Source organism: Oncorhynchus keta, chromosome 34 (genome assembly GCF_023373465.1).
Source record: "Oncorhynchus keta strain PuntledgeMale-10-30-2019 chromosome 34, Oket_V2, whole genome shotgun sequence".
Taxonomy (NCBI): Eukaryota; Metazoa; Chordata; class Actinopteri; order Salmoniformes; family Salmonidae; genus Oncorhynchus; species Oncorhynchus keta.
In genome coordinates this window covers 39,889,540-39,903,405 of record NC_068454.1, presented here as the reverse complement: position 1 = coordinate 39,903,405, position 13,866 = coordinate 39,889,540, and the positions used below count along the sequence as shown (strand labels likewise).

The 13,866-nt window shown below is 42.8% G+C and overlaps 1 protein-coding gene across 7 annotated transcripts in view; it reads left to right on the top strand.

Annotated features, from left to right (window-relative positions):
• Nucleotides 1-1,051: 1,051 nt before the first annotated feature.
• The window catches only part of LOC118367119 (protein TANC1-like), a 266,705-nt gene continuing 253,890 nt past the window's right edge, over nucleotides 1,052-13,866 (top strand). For 6 of the 7 annotated variants that reach the window (XM_052493856.1, XM_035750185.2, XM_035750184.2 and 3 more), the window contains exon 1: nucleotides 1,052-1,148. The gene's annotated coding sequence lies outside the window, so the exon portion shown is untranslated. The remainder of the gene's footprint in view (nucleotides 1,149-13,866) is intronic. The other variant, XM_035750182.2, reaches the window with a different exon arrangement.

Genomic DNA, 13,866 nt, shown 5'->3' with positions numbered 1-13,866 from the left:
CATTTCCCTGGCAATGACTTCCCAGCCATCTGACAGGGTTGATTGCTTCTATGACATCTGCTGTACTGCTGCGAAAACACGAGTCCAACAATAACCCTGCCTCACACAGGGGAGGAGGAGTTGAGGAGAGATGTAACCAAAATGTGTGTGGTTTCTTAATCATATTCTGTTATGTTTTAATAAAACATTTCTGTTCAAGAAAATAATTATAGGAATGACATTGTTATAAACAATATGAAAACCAATGCCTAATATAACTTCTAGTATCCATTGTGGTGTACAGGCTACTTCTGTGGTTGTTTGTCCTTGTATATTCTACTTAAGTTTTTACACCAGGATGAGCCATGTGTATGGGTGTGATAAGGAAGTGGGAATACATTTTTTTGTTTGTATTTAACAAGGCAAGTCCATTAAGAACAAATTATTATTTACAATAATCCTGCTGGGCCAATTATGCACCGCCCTATGGGACTTCCAATCACAGCCGGATGTGATGCAGCCTGGATTCGAACCAGGGTGTCTGTAGTGACACCTCTTGCACTGAGATGCAGTGCATTAGACTAATGTGCCACTCGGGAGCTTCCAAATAAATAAAAATGTTTTAAAAGTTGCACATTTTTTTTTATTTCAGACCGGTCACTTCCGTCCTGAAAATGTAAAATACTTGAAAAGACAGTTGATTGAGATAGCAGTTTGTGCCTCACGGTGTCGCCATACACCTGACTATAATGGTATAAAAAGCAAGCCTAAAGCACTTGTAATTTACTTCACATTAAATATCACTCAATGAAACACTAATCTAGCAATCTTCGTTCAGCAAGTCATTTTACACCACATCAAATACGTTTCGCAAATGTAGAATAAACGTAACAACAAAACAACAGCAAAGGGCTTTGTTAATGCGCATCACTACTGTACTTTGATTAAATACGATTATGCACTTTAGACATGCACTATGCATGGTGGTCTGCATGGTTACCAGTACCGTGCACTGCAGTCGATGCGCAGTTGCGCGCACGACCAAGGTTATAAATGACCTCATGGAGAGAGGGAGGAGCTCGCGCAGTACCTTTGGTCCATCAGAGGATTCATGTGGAGTTAAGCCGTTGGAAAACTTTTCCTACTGAGATATCCATGACATTTCCCAGGTAAATATTTTGACTCAAGTTCAGTGTGTTCGTCTTTAGAGAAACTATCAAGTACAGCTTGGACTGTGTTTAGTTAGGTTTGAGGAGAGAAAGTAGACTAATTTAGCGAGCTATTAGGAGAGTTTAGTTTCGGCTTTTCTCAGGCTGTCTAGTGGAGGAAGACTTAGCAAGGAAGATGAATATATTGGAAACGTGTTTGACTGGAAGCGCTGTGAGTTCACATTGAAGAAAGAAACAGAGCGTTAAATATTGCTATTATGCGGGAAGTGTGTTTAATAGTGAGCGATAGGGCCTCACTTTAAAATCAATTATTTGTTGAGCAAAGTGTGAGGGGGGGTTCTTGTGAAAGTGCGCTCGTTGACAGCTCGAGTTTTAAGTCAATCTGTTAAGTCTTAACTAAAATCTTTAGACATTTCTATTGAGTCCAACCATAGCTTAAACGTATGTTCAAAAACGTTAGCTGTGCAACTTGTCAGATTTTGTCGTTGTTATCAGGCCACTCAGAACCTTGCTGAACTAAATCCTGTTGGCCTTATTTGATTTTATAGTCTCACGCTGAAATTGCCGCTCATTTTGGCGTGCTTGGGAAATGTGTAAACTGTCAGCAATGCATTACTACAAGAGACAAAAAAAACAACAACAGCTGTTGGCTTTGATACTACTAGGAATAACATGGTAATGGTATAGTAACACGTTAGTTACACACAACGAAAACCATTATTTGACCAGATACCAATTCATTTAAGTACAGTATAGACGAATTATATATATTTTTTATGAAAAACACCACACAGTGTGCCATAGTAACTAGAATAACTGGTATCCCACCCCTTTTTAACCCTATCCTCAAAACCTTCCATTTTACCATACTGTTCTTGTGTTGTTACACCTCTATAATAAAACCAAGTAGGTGTATGTGGTGTATTCCCGTGTTTATTGTGAGAAACTAACTTGTTACCATACCATTAACAATGCTAATGCACTTCATTATATTCTGTAATGTTAAGTGCTAAAATGATATCCTGTTTTTAATGGATCAGAAATAGTTTATTACATAGTAATGTGGTCTTGTTTGATGCTTGAAATGTATATGAGGTGGTGGTTTTGAAGTCAAGACTAGAGGTCGACCGATTATGATTTTTCAACACCAATACTGATTATTGGAGGACCAAAAAAGCCGATACAGATTAATCGGCTGATTAAAAAAAAAATAATGTATTTGTAATAATGGACAATTACAACAATACTGAATTAACACTTATTTTAACTTAATATAATACATCAATAAAATCAATTTAGCCTCAAGTAAATAATGAAACATGTTCAATTTGGTTTAAATAATGCAAAAACAAAGTGTTGGAGAAGAAAGTAAAAGTGCAATATGTGCTATGTAAGAAAGCTAACGTTTCAGTTCCTTGCTCAGAACATGAGAACATATGAAAGCTGGTGGTTCCTTTTAACACGAGTCTTCAATATTCCCAGGTAAGACATTTTAGGTTGTAGTTGTTATAGGAATTATAGGACTATTTCCCTCTATACCATTTGTATTTCATTAACCTTTGATTATTGGATGTTCTTATTGGCACTTTAGTATTGCCAGTGTAACAGTATAGCTTCCGTCCCTCTCCTCGCTCCTCTCTGGGCTCAAACCAGCAACACAACAACAATTAGCGTGCGCTAACTAGCTAGCCATTTCACTTCGGTTACAAGAGCCTCATCTCGGGAGTTGATCAAATTGAATTCATAAACAGCGCAATGCTTGACGCACTACGAAGAGCTGCTGGCAAAATGCACGCAAGTGCTGTTTGAATGAATGTTTACGCGCCTGCTTCTGCCTACCACCGCTAAATCAGATACTTAGATACTTGTATGCTTGTATGCTCAGTCAGATTATATGCAACGCAGGACACGCTAGATAATATCTAGTAATATCATCAACCATGTGTAGTTAACTAGTGATTATGATTGATTGTTTTTTATAAGATATGTTTAATGCTAGCTAGCAACTTACCTTGGCTTACTGCATTTGCGTAACAGGCAGTCTCCTTGTGGAGTGCAACGAGAGAGAGGCAGGTCATTATTGCGTTGGACTAGTTAACTGTAAGGTTGCAAGATTGGATCCCCCGAGCCGACAAGGTAAAAATCTGTCGTTCTGCACCTGAACGAGGCAGTTAACCCACCGTTCCTAGGCCGTCATTGAAAATAAGAATATGTTCTTAACGGACTTGCCTAGTTAAATAAAGGTATAAAAATAATAATAATAAAAAAATCTGCAAATCGGCACCCAAAAATACAGATTTCCGATTGTTATGAAAACTTGAAATCAGCCATAATTAATCGGCCATTCCGATTAATCGGTCGACCTCTAGTCAAGACCCAACCCATATGCAGTATACTTGCTCACCCTTGGTTTGAGTCATGTTGAAGTAAGTTTGTTCTGTGTTTACATAAGACACTTCCTTGCTTTTTGGAACTCATGTAAACCTCAGATGCTTTAAAACGTTTTTGTAGTTCTTTCTGAAACTTTCTTCATACTGAAAGGTCCGTTTCCATTTTGATGTAAAGGGGCAGATTAATTGAATGAACATAGCATGTCCTCACTGAACTTTGTGATGGTAGGCTACCTGGAAAGTGCTTTGAGTCTGACACAAAGTTCAGATGAATTCAAACCATTTGGTTGTTGTGACCTTCTTAGTCACTACAGTTCAGTTGACCTTACATATGATAAGATAAAAGCTTGTCTCTTCTCTATTAAACATTTCTATATCCATAACCTTCAGAGTTAGCCTATTATCCATTTCACAATCATGACATCAAAGCTTAAAAATATTTCCAGCTCCACAACAGGTGACAGACTGCAGCTGACAGGTGCTTGCTTGTGATGACTGGACTGAAGTGTGCACTGTCATAATAGTTTATCTGAAGAAAACTAATGTTATAAGTCATTTGCAAAGTTACTGTATGTAGCCTTTAAAGTGCTGAGGAGGTCTGTAGTCACAGTAGAGAACCTGGTTCCCATGGTTCATAGCCAGTTGCCCAGTAACAGGTGCTGGAACCAAGGAGACAATTTGGGGGTGAGGAGACAGTCAATGGAGCCACTGACCTGACAGTGTTCAGGCCAGGATGTCCAAACACTGTCCACATTATGTAGCAAATTATTCTACCACATTATGTGGCACATTATTCCAGTAAGAAGCAGCAATATTGAATGTCTACTGACATGAAGAGTTTAATTTGGTTTAAACGACCCTCATTACCAGAAAATTGTTCACCAGAATTGTTTTGTGTCGCAAAAACAGGGAAAGTGTGTGCTGTTTGTTTTCAGAGCTCTCCGTGTGAGTTGGTTTTGTAAAATTAAATGTTATTGGAAGGATTCTTCGTGAACCTGGCTGTGCGCTAATGCCGGTGTAAAGATATGGGTTGACACTAGGGCTGTGATGGTCATGGAATTTTGGTTGACGGTCAGCCAAATGACCGCAGTCTCCATAATAACTGTTAGAATAGCACATTTTCTCCTCTCACTGCGAGTGTACCCATGAGTTTACCAGTTAAATTACCAGGGTTGCAGGTTCCAAGCCAGTTCTATTCATTCTATTTCTATATGTGCTGCTGCTGCATTGTGGGGGGTGTTGCCTAGGCAACTGAAGACTCGTTTGCTACAACACCTTGCTTGTTTCAGCAAGGAGCAACAAAGTTTCATCAAGGTGAGAAGCATCCATGTTACTGCAGAAACAGACTCAAATCAAATCAAATTGTATTGGTCACGTACACATGGTTAGCAGATGTTACTGTGAGTGTAGTGAAATGCTTGAGCCTATATATTTATAAGAATGTATAAATATATGGATGAGCAATTTCAAAGTGGCATAGGCTAAGATGCAATAGATAGTATAGAATACAGTATAAACTGTACATATGAGATGAGTAATGCAAGATATGTAAACATTGTTAAAGTGGCATTATTAAAGTGAGTAATAAATAGTGTTCCATTTATTAAAGTGGCCAATGATTTTAAGTCTGTATATATGTAGCAGCCTCTCTGTGCTGGTGATGGCTGTTTAATGGTCTGATGGCCTTGAGATAGAAGCCGCAGTCTCTTGGTCCCAGCTTTGATGCACCTGTACTAACCTCGCCATCTAGATGATAGAGGTGTGAACAGGCAGTGGCTCGGATGGTTGTTGTCCTTGATGATATTTTTGGCCTTCCGGTGACATCAGGTGCTGTAGGTGTCCTGGAGGGCAGGTACAGATGATGCGTTGTGCAGACTGCAACACCTCTGGAGAGCCCTGCGGTTGTGGGTGGTGCAGTTGCCCTACCAGGCGGTGATACAGCCCGACAGGATGCTCTCAATTGTAAAAGTTTGTGATGGTTTTAGGTGACAAGCCTGAGGTTGAAGAGGCACTGTCTGTGTGGCTGGACCATTTCAGTTTGTCAGTGATGTGTACCTCCGAGGAACTTAAAATATTGCACCTTCTCCACTGCTCTACCGTCGATGTGGATAGGGGGGTGCTCCTTCTGCTGTTTCCTGAAGTCTACGATCATCCCCTTTGTTTTGTTGACGTTGAGTGAGAGGTTATTTTCCTGACACCACATTCCAAGAGTCCTCACCTCCTCCCTGTAGGCTGTCTCGTCATTGTTGGTAATCAACACTAATACTGTTGTGTCATCTGCAAACTTAATGATTGAGTTGGAGGCGTGCATGATCACGCAGTCATGGATGAACAGGGAGTACAGGAGGGGGCTGAGCATGCACCCTTGTGGGGCCCCAGTGTTGAGGATGAGCGAAGTGGAGATGTTGTTTCCAACCTTCACCACCTGGGGGCGGCCCGTTAGGAAGTTCATTACCCAATTGCACAGCGCGGAGTTGAGATCCAGGGCCTCAAGCTTAATGATGAGCTTGGAAGGTACTGTGGTGTTGAATGCTGAACTATAGTCAATGAACAGCATTCTTACATAGGTATTCCTCTTGTCCAGATAGGATAGGGCAGTGTGCAGTGTGACAGCGAATTTATCGTCTGTGGACCTATTGGGGCGGTAAAGAAATTGAAGTGGGTCTAGGAGGTGACAGGTAAGGTGGAGGTGATATGATCCTTGACTAGTCTCTCAAAGCACATCATGATGACAGTAGTGAGTGCTACAGGGCGATAGTCATTTAGTTCAGTTACCTTTGTGTTCTTGGGTACAGGAACAATGGTGGTCATTTTGAAGCATGTGGGGATAGCAGACTGGGATAGGGAGAGATTGAATATGTCCGTAAACACACCAGCCAGCTGGTCTGCGCATGCTCTTAGGACGCGGCTAGGCATGCCGTCTGAGCCGGCAGCCTTGAGAGGGTTAACACGTTTAAATGTTTTATTCATGTCGGCCAAGGAGAAGGAGAGCCCACAGTCCTTGGTAGCTGGCCGCGTCGGTGGAACTGTTATCCTCAAAGCGGTCAAAGAACGTGTTCACCTTGTCTGGCAGCAAGACGTGTGTGTCCGCAACGTGGCTGGTTTTCCTTTTGTAGTCCGTGATTTTCTGTAAACCCTGCCACATACGTCTCATGTCTGAGCCGTTGAATTGCGACTCCACTTTGTCTCAATATTGTCATTTTGCCTGTTTGCTTGCCTTGCAGAGGGAAAGACTACTCAGTTTGTATTCTGCCATATTCCCTTCACCTTGCCATGTTTAAATGCGGTGGTTCGTGCTTTCAGTTTTGTCTGAATGCTGTCATCTATCCACAGTTTCTGGTTAGGGTAGGTTTTAATAGTCACAGTTTGTACAACATCTCCTATACACATCTTGATAAACTCAGTGACATTTCGGTGTACACTGTACATATTATTCTCAGAGGCTACCCAGGAACATATCCCAGTCCGCCTGCTCAAAACAACCTTAAAGCATGGATTCCGATTGGTCAGACCAGTGTTGAATAGTCCTTAGCACGGGTGCTTCCTGTTTGAGTTTCTGCCTATAGGAAGGGAGGAGCAAAATGGAGTCGTAGTCAGATTTGCCGAAAGGTGGGCGGGGGAGACCCTTGTATGCATCCCAGTGTAACGGTTTTCTTGAGTTGAAGGAGAGGCGGACCAAAGCGCAGCGTGGTTATTTTGATTCATGTTTAATAAAGCACTTCAACATGAACAAACTAACAAAAACAAGAAATGTGAAAACCCAAAACAGCCCTATCTGGTGCAAACACAGAGACAGGAACAATCACCCACCAAAACCCAACACCAAACAGGCTACCTAAATATGGTTCCCAATCAGAGACAATGACTAACACCTGCCTCTGATTGAGAACCATATCAGGCCAGACATAGAAATAGACAAACAAGACATCCAACATAGAATGCCCACTCAGATCACACCCTGACCAAACAAAACATAGAAACATACAAAGCAAACTATGGTCAGGGTGTGACACCCAGAAGTTAGACTAACAATGGTCCAGTGTTTTTCCAGCGTGAGTGCTACAGCCAATATGTTCATCGAATTTAGGTAACCTTTTCCTCAAATTGACTTTGTTAAAATCCCCAGCTACAATAAATGCAGCCTCAGGATCTATGGTTTCCAGTTTGCATAAAGTCCAGTGAAGTTCCTTGAGGACCGTCGTGGTATCGGCTTGAGGGGGGATATACACTGCTGTAACAATAACCGAAAATAATTATCTTCGGAGATAATACGGTCAGCATTTGATTGTGAGGAATTCTAGGTCAGGTGAACAAAAGGACTTGAGTTCCTGTATCAAACAAATCAAATGTATTTATATAGCCCTTCTTACATCAGCTGATATCTCAAAGTGTTGTACAGAAACCCAGCCTAAAACCCCAAACAGCAAACAATGCAGGTGTAGAAGCACTGTGGCTAGGAAAAACTTCCTAGAAAGGCCAAAACCTAGGAAGAAACCTAGAGAGGAACCATGCTATGAGGGGTGGCCAGTCCTCTTCTGGCTGTGCCGGGTGGAGATTATAACAGAACATGGCCAAGATGTTCAAATGTTCATAAATGACCAGCAAGGTCAAATAATAATAATCACAGTAGTTGTCGAGAGTCAGCACCTCGGGACTAAATGTCAGTTGGCTTTTCATAGCCGATCATTGAGAGTATCTCTACCGCTCCTGCTGTCTCCAGAGAGTTGAAAACAGCAGGTCTGTGACAGGTAGCACGTCCGGTGAACAGGTCAGGGTTCCATAGCCGCAGGCAGAACAGTTGAAACTGGAGCAGCAGCACGGCCAGGTGGACTGGGGACAGCAAGGAGTCATCATGCCGGGTAGTCCTGAGGCATGGTCCTAGGGCTCAGGTCCTCCAAGAGAGAGAAAGGAAGAAAGAGAAAAAGAGAGAATTTGAGAGAGCATACTTAAATTCACACAGGACACCGGATAAGACATGAGAAGTACTCCAGATATAACAGACTGACCCTGGCCCCCCGACACATAAACTACTGCAGCATAAATACTGGAGGCTGAGACAGGAGGGGTCAGGAGACACTGTGGCCCCATCCAATGATACCCCCGGACAGGGCCAGATAGGCAGGATATTACCCCACCCACTTTGCCAAAGCACAGCCCCCACACCACTGATAAGTTGTATGTTGTTACAATTACACCAATAGTCATTAATTATGAAACATACACCCCTGCCCTTCTTCTTCTCAGAGAGATGTTTATTCCTGTCGGCGCGATGCACTGAAAATCCAGGTGGCTGTACCGATTCCGACAGCATATCCCGACAGAGCCATGTTTCCATGAAACAGAGAATGATGTTTCTCTGGAAAGCAATTCTTGCCCTGATCTTGTCAACTTTGATATCGAGGGATTGGACATTAGCGAAGTAATATACTCGGAAGCGTTGGGGGTGTGCGTTGGGGACTAGACAACCTCTCTGACTCCCTCTCCTCCGGCGGCGTTGTTTTGGGTTGGCCTCTGGGATCAGTTCAAATGCCCTGGGTGGTACGAAGAAATGATCCGCTTCGAGAAAGTCGTATTCCTGGTCGTAGTGCTGATAAGTTGACACTGCTCTGATATCCAATCATTTTCCCCAGCTGTATGTAATAACACTTAAGATTTTCTGGGCTAACAATGTAATAAATAATACATGTCCTCACAAATCCCGTCTTCAGTCAACTGTTTAAAAATGAAATAAGTCTTATTATTTTTGTTTTAAACGGTTATTTTATTTTCATGATGGTCTTCCTCCATAATCGTGGGTTATACAGTAATTGTGCCAGCCCTAGTTGACACCAATAACAAATGTTGCAGAGGGTTGTCAGTAGAGGTCGACCGATTAATCGGAATGGCCGATTAACTAGGGCCAATTTCAAGTTTTCATAACAATCGGAAATTGGTAATTTTGGACGCCTATTTTTTTTAAAAATGTATTTGATTTTTTACTACACCTTTATTTAATCTTTATTTAACTAGGCAAGTCTTAAGAACACGTTCTTATTTTCAATGACAGCCTAGGAACGGTGGGTTAACTGCCTTGTTCAGGGGCAGAACGACAGATTTATACCTCGTCACTTCAGGGATTCAATCTTGCTGTAACGGCGTTCATCTGTTGAAGGAGAGTCGGACCAAAATGCAGCGTGGTGGTTACTCATGTTCTTTAATGAAGAATAGTGATACATGAAATAACTATAAATATACAAAACAACAAACGGAACGAGAAAACCTATACAGCCTGTCTGGTGAATAACTAACACAGAGACAGGAACAATCACCCACAAAATACACAGTGAAACACACCTAAATATGGTTCCCAATCAGAGACAACGAGAATCATCTGACTCTGATTGAGAACCGCCTCAGGCAGCCAAGCCTATGCTAGACACACCCCTAATCAGCCACAATCCCAATGCCTACAAAAAAAAACCAATACGACAACACAATAAACCTATGTCACACCCTGGCCTGAACAAATAATTAAAGAAAACACAAAATACTAAGACCAAGGCGTGACAGAACCCATGCAGATTGGCAGCTCTGGCTGCTCCATGCAGATTGGCAGCTCTGGCTGCTCCATGCAGATTGGCAGCTCTGGCTGCTCCATGCAGACTGGTATCTCTGGCTGCTCCATGCAGACTGACAGCTCTGGCTGCTCCATGCAGACTGACAGCTCTGGCTGCTCCATGCAGACTGGCAGCTTTGTGCAGACTGGCAGCTCTGGCTGCTCCGAACAGGCAGGAGGCTCCGGCAGTGCTGTAGAGGAGGAAGGCTCTGGAAGCGCTGAACAGGCGGGAGACTCCGACAGCGCAGGAGAGGAGGAAAACGCTGGCTGCGCTGAACAGGCGGGAGACTCCGGCAGCGCTAAACAGATGGGAGACTCCGACATCACTGGAGAGGAGAAAGGCTCTGGCTGCGCTGAACATGCGAGGCGCACTGAAGGTCTGGTGCGTGGTGCTGGAACTGGTGGTACTGGATCGAGGCCACGCACAGGAAGCCTGGTGCGGAGAGCTGCCACCGGAGGACTGGTGTCTGGAGGTGGCACTGGATAGACCGGACCGTGCAGGCGCACTGGAGCTCTTGAGCACCGAGCCTGCCCAACCTTACCTGGCTCGATGCCCACTCTAGCCCGGCCAATACGAAGAGCTGGTATGTACCGCACCGGGCTATGCACCCGCACTGGAAACACCATGCGCTCCATAGCATAACACGGTGCCTGCCCGGTCTCTCTAGCCCCCCAGTAAGCATAGGGAGTTTGCGCAGGTCTCCTACCTGGCATAGCCATACTCCCTGTAAGCCCCCCCCAATACATTTTTGGGGCTGACTCTCAGGCTTCCATCCGCTTCGTCGTGCTGCCTCTTCATACCAGCGCCTCTCCGCTTTCTCCGCCTCCAGTTCTTCCTTGGGGCGGCGATATTCTCCAGGCTGTGCCCATGGTCCTTTTCCGTCCAATATCTCCTCCCAAGTGTAACAACCTTTGCCATCCAACACGTCTTCCCATGTCCATTCCTCCTTTCGCTGCTCCTGCTATCGCTGCCTGTTACCACGCCGCTCGGTCCGGGTGTGGTGGGTGATTCTGTAACTAGACATTATTATTTGTCTGTCAAAGGATTCTCTCACAGTTAATAATAGGAAGTTAACAATATATCATAATTTCATCCTTGGTTCTTGGTGCTATGATCTGCTCAGTTCAGCTGACAATGGCGAGGTCTAATCTTCAAATTGTACACAGGCTATTACATTCACCAGTATCTAGCCTGTAGGGTACAAGGCATTGTGTATTTGCATGTACAATTTCTCAAGGGTTCAAAGCAGTTTGTATGTATCGCTCGCCTTAGCTCTTTTAACACCACCATTTAATTGCCCTGCTTCCCTCTCAGCATCAATTAAAATGTTACAGAATGACAGATGCATATTGAGTTGCCTTTCTAGATTGCTGGAGGATTTGGTTTCTGAACAGGAGAGCAGCCCAGGCAGAGAGAAGAGAGAGAATGTGCAAGCAAACAAAGCTACTGTACGACCCTGTGAAATTTCAGTGACCTCATTAGCTCACTTGAGAACATCCAGTTTAGAAACCACAATTATTTGGGTCTGCCAAAAGTTTTATGATTGCACCATTTAATTAACACAGTTGACTCAATGAGGCATTCCATCGAACTGACATGGTAATAATTCATTCATGAAAGGACTCTCATAAAAACCCTCAGTGGGCTACAATACTGTATGAGACTTCAAGCCTGTGTGAGTGCAACCAAATGTGTGTGTGTTTTAACTTTACCTCATGATGAAACAGCTGTTATTGATAAAAAAACGTGTTAAGTATTTAGAAAGCTGCAGAGAGAAATGGAAGGCTAAATCACTGTGTTATGGCCAATGTTCCCTCTAAGCTGCGAGCGCGCACAACTCGCCTCGGACGGTGCAGAAGAAATGTCAGCTGCGCAGAGAAGAACGAGATTGAACTTCACTCAACTTTCTAGTTTTCCCCTTTATTTAACACTGTCAACATATCGCTCCACTGTGGGAATTGAATCAGTGCAATATTATACACTTTCAATGTGCCATACCGAAACAAAACAAACTATGCAAGATTTAGTATGCAATAGAGGTCGACAAATTATGATTTTTCAACGCCGATACCAATTATTGGAGGACCAAAAAAGGGCGATACTGATTAATCGGCCGATTAATATTTTTATTTATTTATTTGTAATAATGACAATCACAACAATACTGAATGAACACTTTTATTTTAACTTAATATAATACATCAATAAAATCAATTTAGCCTCAAATAAATAATGAAACATGTTCAAGTTGGTTTAAATAATGCAAAAACAAAGTGTTGGAGAAGAAAGTAGAAGTGCAATATGTGCCATGTAAAAAAGCAAATGTTTAAGTACCTTGCTCAGAACATGCGAACAAATGAAAGCTGGTGGTTCGTTTTAACAAGAGTCTTCAATATTCCAAGGTAAGAAGTTTTAGGTTGTAGTTATTATAGGAAATATAGGACTATTTCTCTCTATACCACTTGTATTTCATATACATTTGACTATTGGATGTTCTTATAGGCACTATAGTATTGGCAGTGTAACAGTATAGCTTCCGTCCCTCTCCTCGCCCCTCCCTGGGCTCGAACAAGGAACACATCGACAACAGCCACACTCAAAGCATCGTACCCATCGCTCCACAAAAGCCGCGGCCCTTGCAGAGCAAGAGGAACAACTACTTTAAGGTCTCAGAGCGAGTGACGTCACCGATTGAAACGCTATTAGCGCGCACCCCTCTAACTACCTAGCAATTTCACATCAGTTACACCAGCCTAATCTCGGGAGTTGATAGGCTTGAAGTCATAAAAAGACAGTGCTTTTTTTCGTGAATGTGCTTGTTAAATCATCACCCGTTTGGCGAAGTAGACTGTGATTCGATGAGAAATTAATTAACAGACACAGCATCGATTATATGCAACGCAGGACAAGCTAGATAAACTAGTAATATCATCAACCATGTGCAGTTAACTAGTGATTATGTTAAGAATTATTGTTTTTTATATGGTAAGTTTAATGCTACCTAGCAACTTACCTTGGCTTCTTGCTGCACTCGCGTAACAGGTAGTCAGCCTGCCACGCAGTCTCCTTGTGGAGTGCAATGTAATCGGCCACAGTCTGTGTCCACAAATGCAGATTACCGATTGCTATGGAAACTTGAAACCGGCCCTAATTAATCGGCCATTCCGATTAATCGGTCGACATCTAGTATGCAAAACTAATTGTGCAAAAGATTTTCTTGTAGGCAGAGTGCATTGGAGTAGGATTCTATTGCAGTGACAGGCACTACTCAGGCCTATACTCTACACAGACTGGTGCGCCATAACCAATCATTGCTGCAGTAGGCCTACAGTGAATTCGGAAACCATTCAGACCCCTTGACCTTTTCCACATTTTGTTACGTTACAGCCTTATTCTAAAATGGATCAATTTTTTTTTTAACTCATCAATCTAAATACAATACCCCATGTAGAAATGTAGAAATAAAAAACTGAAACATCACATTTACATAAGTATTCAGACCTTTTACTCAGTACTTTGATGATGCACCTTTGGCATCGATACTGCCTCGAGTCTTCTTGAGTATGACACTACAAGCTTGGCACCCCTGTATTTGGCGAGTTTCTTCTCTGCAGATCCTCTCAAGCTCTGTCAGGTTGGATGGGGAGCGTGGCTGCACAGCTATTTTCAGGTCTCTTCAGAGATTTGCGATCCGGTTCAAGCCCGGGCTTTGGCTGTGCCAATCAAGGACAT